General features: G+C 44.5%; 1 pseudogene; it reads left to right on the top strand.

The window, feature by feature from the left end:
* Positions 1–4,618: 4,618 nt before the first annotated feature.
* On the top strand, positions 4,619–5,682 carry LOC736342 (protein RCC2-like; annotated as a pseudogene).
* The last annotated feature ends 2,833 nt before the right edge of the window (positions 5,683–8,515 follow it).

The raw sequence follows: 8,515 nt of genomic DNA, 5'->3' as shown, positions 1-8,515 counted from the left end.
CTTGCCCCTATTGTTTGCGCAGCCTAGTTAAACTGCTGGACAAGCTAGAATTCCAAGTGTCTTGCTCAAAGAGTTGTGCATGCCAGAACACTTACATAACCCTGAACTTTTGTATTCCAAGCCTGGCATTATGCAGCATATTGCAATATTAACACAGACAAAGAGATTATTAACACCTAGCTTAGGGTAATGGGCTTCTTATGAACTAGTCTCTTCCTATTCAACTAGAATAGTGCAGAATTTTATTGACATGCATTAAAGATTGACTCATAAAAATGTCATTACAGCACTCTTTCTTTTGTCATATAACTTTTTAGCAATTCAGTGTGTGAGCTCTCTTAAAGATATTTTCATTTTGACTAAAACATTATTAAAGCATTATTATTTAAAATATTGCACAGCAAGAAGTCAATAAGTAACTATAATGATGCTTCCTCCACAGAGGTGATGCCTCTAACACACATGTGCGTAGGTTATTTTTCTAACACTAGTGATAGGTTTGCAATGAACCAAGAAAATGCTCTTGTTCGAGGGCCTTCAAGGCCAGTAGCATGAATTTAAGTGATCCGCCAACATGTCCAAAACTAACCGGTTCCTTGGCTCTATATAATGTGGGCACTAGGTGACCAAACTCTGATCAATTAGTTCAGTTTAACAGTCTCAGAGGGCTGCAGCCAAGCTCTTTGCAAGTAAGACGCGCATCCTGAGCAGCACAAGTATAGAGGTAATAATAGATGTCATTGACTTAGTGCTTACCACATACTATTATGCTGAGCCACCATATATCTTATTTCATCCTTACAACCACACTGTGAATTGGGCACTTTATTATTCTCATTTTACACATTAGAAAACTAAAAGTCAGAAAGATGAGTAATTCACCCAGGCTCACACAGCTAGAAAGTAGCAGAGCCAGAATTTGAAACTAAGCACCGCACTCTCATCTACAAAGCTGAAATGAAGAGCCTTACAGCCAATGCAAAGTTAGGGATATGCCCAGAGTACACCATGGCAAAAAGGAGGAACATTTGACCAAAGCAACTCATTTCTCACTGTACAATTCAAGAATGCTAAAAAAAAAATTGTGACTGGACTTAGGATAGGAGGTCACAAGTCCACACACGACTCCAAAGATCTCCCAAACGTCTGTTTCCAACATCTGGAATTGGTACATAGGGGATCTGGAAGGTGAAGTCTTCCCTCTTCTCTAAGACCCAAACAAAAATTAGAAATCATGATGCTGGCTAAAAATGTTTTTTGTCCCCTCCATCAAACATATCAAATCCCATAATAAATTGGGTCACTGTCTCTTGAGATTTTCATTTCAAAAGCTAGCCATCGTTCAATACACCCTTCCTTCAATATAATAAACAGTAATCTATTTGTTAGAGTAAATCTGACAGCAGTAGGACGCCAATTATAATGGTTAACGTAATAAAAATTTCAGATGTAACTCTGGACCCAGACATCAAATAGAAATATATATGTAAACATTATATACATGTAAATATTATATGAAAAATTTTTTTTTTACTTTTGTGTCTTAGAACAGCAGGAAATGGCACAAAATACGTCAGAAAACATGGTAAGAATAAATCCTATTGTATAGAAGCAGCTGGCTGGAACTAATGCTCACGCCTGAAATCCCAGGACCTTGGGAGGCCAAGGTGGGAGGATTGCTTGAACTCAGGAGTTTGAGACTAGACTGGGCAACATAGTGAGACTCCAACTCTACCAAAAATGTAAAAATTAGCCAGGTGTGGTAGCTCATGCCTGTAATCTTGGCTACTCAGGTGGCTGAGGTGGGAGGATCACTTGAGCCCAGGAGGTTGAGGCCGCTGTAACCTGTGATCATGCCACTGCACTCCAGCCTGGTCAACAGAGCAGCAAGACTCTGTCTCAAAAAAAAAAAAAAAAAAAAGCTGCTGATCCATATTCCAAAATATATAAGGATAAAACAAGATAAAATTAAGACAGAAAAAATAACCTTATTGTGAGATTAAGGTGCTATGTTGTTATATTTACTATACTCTGAGAATATTCAACCATTTACACTAACATCACTCATAAGAGCTGTGAATCAGGTAATGAAAAGGGATGCATAAGAAAAAACTGATACTCAGAATAAATCTAGTTAATACTTCAATACTCTGAGTTAGAGTGTTTTGTGGTGAAATGACCTTCACATTCTCCTGAATGTAACCAGCCCTTTCACAGTAAGGGAGGAGATAAGAATCAGAGTACATATATAACTGCATGTATCATGTAAAATTAGTAATTATAATAAAAGCTTCCATTTAGTGGTACTCCATGGTTCAGAGTACTTCTATGTACTCTCCTAAAAGTAATTATATTTTGAATTCATACTGTGTATGTCCTCTAAAGTGCTGAGGTTACCTTTACATGTACAATTTAAGCAAGCAGAACCTACCCAGGGAAAGGCAACCTAATGTCAGTGAAATGCAAGTAGGAATTATTTGCAGTGTATTCCAGGACACCAGTGAATTCAACATTCAGACTTTCAGAAAATCAAAACCTGATTTAAAGAGAAATGGGAACGTGGTGGGCAGGTAAAAGATATGGATGTTGGGGTATATGCAGGAAACCAAAAAGTAAACATACAATCAGAAAACTGGCATTTTTGTCAAGTGTGGTGGCTCACACTCGTAATCCCAGCACTTTGGGAAGTTGAGGCAGATGGATCACTTGAGGCCAGGAGTTTGAGAACAGCCTGGCCAACATGGCAAAACCCCATCTCTACTAAAAATACAAGAAAAAAAATTACGTGGGTGTAGTGGCATGCGCCTGTAATCCTAGCTACTCAGGAGGCTGAGGCATGAGAATCGATTGGACCTGGGAGGCGGAGGTTGCAGTGAGCCAAGATCATGCCACTGCACTCCAGCCTGGGTGACAGAGTGAGACTCTGTCTCAAAACAAACAAACAAAAAACCTGGCATTTTGATTGTTTGAAAGGGTTCTTAGTTTCTGGGAGCCTCAAGGGTTCATTGGCTGGTATTAAATAGATGGCCTTATCCCTGTGTATTCACATTGTCTTCTCTCTCTAAGCGTCAGTTTCTGTGACAAAATTTCCCCTTTTTGTAAGGACTCAATCATATTAGATTAGGGCCTACCCAAATGACCTCATCTTAACTTGATCATCGGCAAAGATCCTATTTTCCAAATAAAGTCATATGCACAAGTACCGGGGGTTAGAACTTCAACATCTTTTGAGGGGACGCTTTCAACTCATAAAAGGAGGATACAATAGGCTGAGCGTGGTGGCTCACACCTATCATCTCACCCTTTGGGAGGCCGAGGTGGGCAGATCACGAGGTCATGAGTTCAAGACCAGCCTGGCCAATATAGTGAAGCCCCGTCTCTACTAAAAATAAAGAAAAACTAGTCAGGCATGGTGATGCACACCTGTAGTCCCAGCTACTCGGGAGGCTGAGGCAGGAGAATCGCTTGAACCAAGGAGGCAGAGGTTGCAGTGGGCCAAGATTGCACCACTGCACTCCAGCCTGGGCAATAGAGGGAGAATCTATCTCAAAAAAAAAAAAAAAAAAAAAAAAAAAAGGGAGGGTACAGTAGAAGAAGGAAACTGAATACAGGTATGACAGGTACTACCCTGCTTTTCTATTCCCCAAAACCATGGAACCCAGTAAACTGCTATGAAACTTGGAGTCATTTTCTAGAAGTGATGCTGATATTCTGGCATACACTATATTGTTTGTTTCTGCTGAATGCTTTTTAAAAAGAGAGGGCTTCATAATAAAGAAACTTTGGTTCTGGTATTCTTTTGAGTTTGTTTATTAATAACAGGATTTTATGTAGTTAACAATAGGAATTTTATAATTCAGGCTATACCAAAGTCTACAAGTCAAATAACAGGGACAACAAATAAGTAGATAGATAACTCCTAACTTTAAATAGTAATTTCCAGGCCAGGTGCGGTAGCTCATGCCTATAATCCCAGCACTCTGGGAGGCCAAGGCAGGTGGAATACCTGAGGTCAGGAGTTCGAGACCAGCCTGGCCAACATGGCGAAACCCCGTCTCTATTAAAAATACAAAAATTAGCTAGGCATGGTGGCAGGCACCTGTAATCCCAGCTACTCAGGAGGCTGAGACTGGAGAATCGCTTGAATCCAGGAGGCAGAGGTTGCAGTGAGCTGAGATCAAGCCACTGCACTCCAGCCTGGGTGACAGAGCAAGACTTCATCTCAAAAACAAAAAAAGAGAGAGAGAAAAATAGTAATTTCCAAAGACAGGGATTTCTTACATTTTATTGTATTTTTGACCCATAATTTTGCATACTTATGGGACACAGTGTGATCTTTAAATACATGTATACATTGTGAAATTATCAAATCAGGGTAATTGGCTTACCTTCACCTCAAACATTCATCATTTCTTTGTAGTAAGAACATTCAAAACCTTCTCATTATTTTGAAATATTCAATATTGTCAAATATAGTCAAATATAGGACACTAGACCTTATTTCTTCAAACTAGCTGCAATCCTGTACCCGTTCACTAACCTCTCCTCATTTCCCCATCCTTCCTACCTACCCCACCCCATCCTGACCCTCTGGTAACCACTATTCTACTCTATTTCTATGAGATCAGCTTTTAAAAATTCCTCAAAGAAGGGGCAGCTGGGACATGGGGACACCAAGAGAGTGGAAGCCCCCAGACTCATCGAGGGTCTCAGCCACAAAGTGATCGTATCTGCAGCATGTGGGCAGAACCACACCTTGGCCTTGAGGGAAACTGGCTCCGTGTTTGCATTTGGGGAGAACAAGATGGGGCAGCTGGGCCTTGGCAACCAGACAGACACTGTCCACAGCCCCACGCAGAGAATGTACAACGGCCAGCCAATTACCAAAATGGCCTGTGGGGGCTGAATTCAGTATGATAATAGACTGCAGAGGAAACCTCTGTTCCTTTGGGTGCCCTGAATATGGTCAGCTGGGACACAACTCGGATGGGAAGTTCATTGCCTGGCCACAGCAGATAGAATACGACTGCAAACTGGTGCCCCTGCAAGTGGCCATCTTCATCGAGAAGACCAAAAATTGACAGATGCTACCTGTACCAAACGTGGTTGTGCAAGATGTGGCCAGTGGCACTAACCACACTCTGGTTCTGGACTCCCAGAAGCAAGTCTTCTCTGGGGCTCCAGTGGCTATGGCTGGCTGGGCCATGCAGAGCAGAAGGATGAGATGGTCCCCCGCCTGGTGAAGCTGTTTGACTTTTCTGGATGTGGGGTGTCCCAGATCTATGCTGGTTACACCTGCTTCTTTGCCATCAGTGAAGTGGGTGGTCTGTTTTTCTGGGGGTCACCAACACCTCCCACGAATCTACTGTGTACCCGAAAGCAGTGCAGGACCTCAGTGGCTGGAGAATACGGAGCCTGGCTTGTGGGAAGAGCAGCGTCACTGTGGCCACCAATGAGAGCACCATCAGCTGGGGCCCGTCGCCGACCTTCGGGGAACACGGCTATGGGGACCACAAGCCCAAGTCTTCCACTGCAGCCCAAGAGGTGAAGACTGTGGATAGCATTTTCTCAGAGCAGGTCGCCAAGGGCTACTCACACACCTTGGTGATAGCAAGAGACAAATGCTAGACCGAGAAAGAGAAGATCAAGAAACTGCCAGAACACAACCCCCCAACCCTCTGATGCTCCTGGAGACTCCTCCAACTCCACACTTCTCGCAGCAGCTATCATTTCCATGAGCACTGGGACGTGAAGTCAAACTAGGAATTTAAAAAAGCAAAAGTTGCTGGGCACAGTGGCTCAGACCTGTAATCCCAGCACTTTGGGAGGCTGAGGCGGGCAGATCACCTGAGGTCAGGAGTTCGAGACCAGCCTGGCCAATGTGATGAAACCCCGTCTCTACTAAAAATACAAAAAATTAGCCAAGTATGGTGGCATGTACCTGTTATCCCACCTACTCAGGAGGCTGAGGCAAGAGAATCACTTGAACCCAGTAGGCAGAGGTTGCAGTGATCTGAGATCGCGCCACTGCACTCCAGCCTGGGTGACAAGAGTGAAACTCTGTCTCAAAAAAAAGCAAAAGTTGACCAAAGGTGGATTTTTGTTTAGGCTCCCTGAGGTTCCATTTTACAAGTGATCCAACATTAACTACCTTTTTATGTGTATGCTTTCCAAAGTATGTTTTTTCCTCTTAATGTTGAATTAAAATATTTGCTCATAGTTGACTTACCATTCCTACAAAACAAGCAGAAACTTTGAGCAATCTAGGTTTTTTAAAAAGTTTTTTCTTTCTTCCTCTCCTAAATACACTCCCCAAAACACCCCTTTCCAGTTATAATTAGCATCGTGATCCAAGAGGATGCTACATGGAAGAGGAATCGCCATTTACTCAGAAAAAAATGTCCCTTACAGGAACCGGCAGCAGCTAGACAAAGTCGGTCCCTGCTGGCCGGCCTCCGTCCAAAATCACGCTCGCGTGCTTCAGAAGCATCCGTGACACTCCTTTCCCGCTTTTTCTTGCACATCAGCCGAGGCCGGTGTCGGTTCTGTTTCTCCCCTTTGCTGCCTATACGCCCACAGACTTCTGGCTGCACCATTATAGAATCTGCCGTGTTCCTCCTGGTGGGGGTGTTGGGGGTCTGTGTTTAGCCATTTATGCCGCCTACTTTAGCTGTAAAAGAAGTCCAAATGAAAATCAGGTGATGGTGGAACCATGGGGACTTTGGGGTGGGGCAGAGATGGGAACATTTGTATCAGTTGAGTCAGCTTCGTGGCTCCCTGTGGAGCCAGAGCCGAGCCTTGTCACCCGCACTTGCCAATTAGAGATTGATCAGCCAGCAGTTAAGTGCATTCTCCCGTTCTTGCAAGAAGGATCAGCCCTTTCCATACCAGCCTTGTGCAAGACGTGCTTTGGTCTCCTTTTCTCTCCTGCCTGGATCCAGCCTCTCACGGGCCGTCCTATTGCTGAGACTCGGGGTACCTTTCTGCTGACCCAGCTCCCTTTAGTCACGTTTGCTTGGCTCTGGTACCAAATAGTTGGGATTACCGAAGAATCCCCTTCCTCGTGTGTCAGCACGGATGCTGTGACTGCCAACCGCGACCCTGTCAAGTGCCCATGCCCGAGCTTGCCGCCCTGTGCGCTGCGCTGAGTGACTAACGGGGTGCCTTTCCCAGAACCCAGCTCTCACCTGGACCCAAGACAGGCGACAGCTCTGGCTGGGGCTCTTGGTTTCCAGAGGGTCTGGACTAGTTTGGGTGCTTTAAAATAGATATTTAGTTCAGTGGTGCTTATGGAGGCGATGGGAATAGAACTTAAGTGTGAGACTTGGGTGAATGGTTGTTAAATATTGGTGTCTTCAAGTTTTTCGTTTTTTTTTTTTCTTTTGCTGTTGTTACCACTTATCACTGTCTCTATGTTAAAATGCCAAAAGCTATCTAGTTGTTGTTGCTTTTTCCCCAAGTTTCCACCCCAGTCTCTCCTTACCGTGACTCCTGCTGGCAGAGGGTACGAAGCAGTGTCTGTCCCTGCAGTCCAAAGGCCCTGTGGGAGGAGACTGGCCTGCATCTCTCTAAGACTTAGTCTGACACCATGCTCATCTCTTGTTCTGTGTTCAATCAGTAGTCCAGGAGAGATCTTCTGCCACTTCAGAGCTTTGTTAAACTAACCTAATTTGTCCAAATCACCCCCAAACCACCATCTCTGATTCAATCTCACATGCGACAGCCTGATCCGTTTCTCTGGACAGGTGTCTTTCCTGGAACGCAGCCCAAGCACCTGTTGCTCCTCGCACCCTTCAGGTCTCTCCTTTGAGTCGTGGTCACCGAGAGGGTTGAGGAAGCAGCACCTGAGGTCCCAGCCTTTGCAGGAGCCGCCTTGGGCAGAACTGGGCTTAGATCTTCCGGTGGCCTCATGTAAACCCAACAGCCAGCCTCTTCCAGAACCCTTGACAGGGACTGGAGGAGGAAAGGGATCTTCGAAGTGAAGACTGCCATGTCCCACACCTCTTTTTGGCTTAGACTGAAAAATGAACTTCCTAATGGGTTAAATCCTTTAAAACAAGGAGTTGGGGGGAAGGACGTCATGCATTCTTAGAGAAAGGTACACAGTCGCCCAGCTGGGAACGTGCTTGGCACTGACCCTGCGGGCATCTGACTGGTCTTCCAGCTCAGGAAAAAGAATTTGAAAGAGGCCTAGAGTGAAGGGGAATCAAAGAGGAGGTTGTGATTTGGTCAAAGGATCCTGGTTTAGTGCTGTAATTATTTCATATATATGTATTTCTTGGAGTAAACATTTTAAATAATTTTTTTTGAGACGTGGTCTCACTCTCTTGCCCAGGCTGTAGTGCAGTGGTGCAATCTCCACTCACTGCAACCTCCACCTGCCGGGTTCAAGTGATTCTCCTGCCTCAGCCTCTTGAGTAGCTGGGATTACAGGCTCCTGCCACCATGCCTGGCTAACTTTTGTATTTTTTAGTAGAGAAGGGGTTTCTCCATGTTGGCCAGGCTGGTCTCAGCT

Source organism: Pan troglodytes, chromosome 3, assembly GCF_028858775.2.
Source record: "Pan troglodytes isolate AG18354 chromosome 3, NHGRI_mPanTro3-v2.0_pri, whole genome shotgun sequence".
Lineage (NCBI taxonomy): Eukaryota > Metazoa > Chordata > Mammalia > Primates > Hominidae > Pan > Pan troglodytes.
The sequence above is the reverse complement of the archived record's forward strand: the minus strand, read 5'-3'. Positions and strand labels throughout refer to the sequence as shown.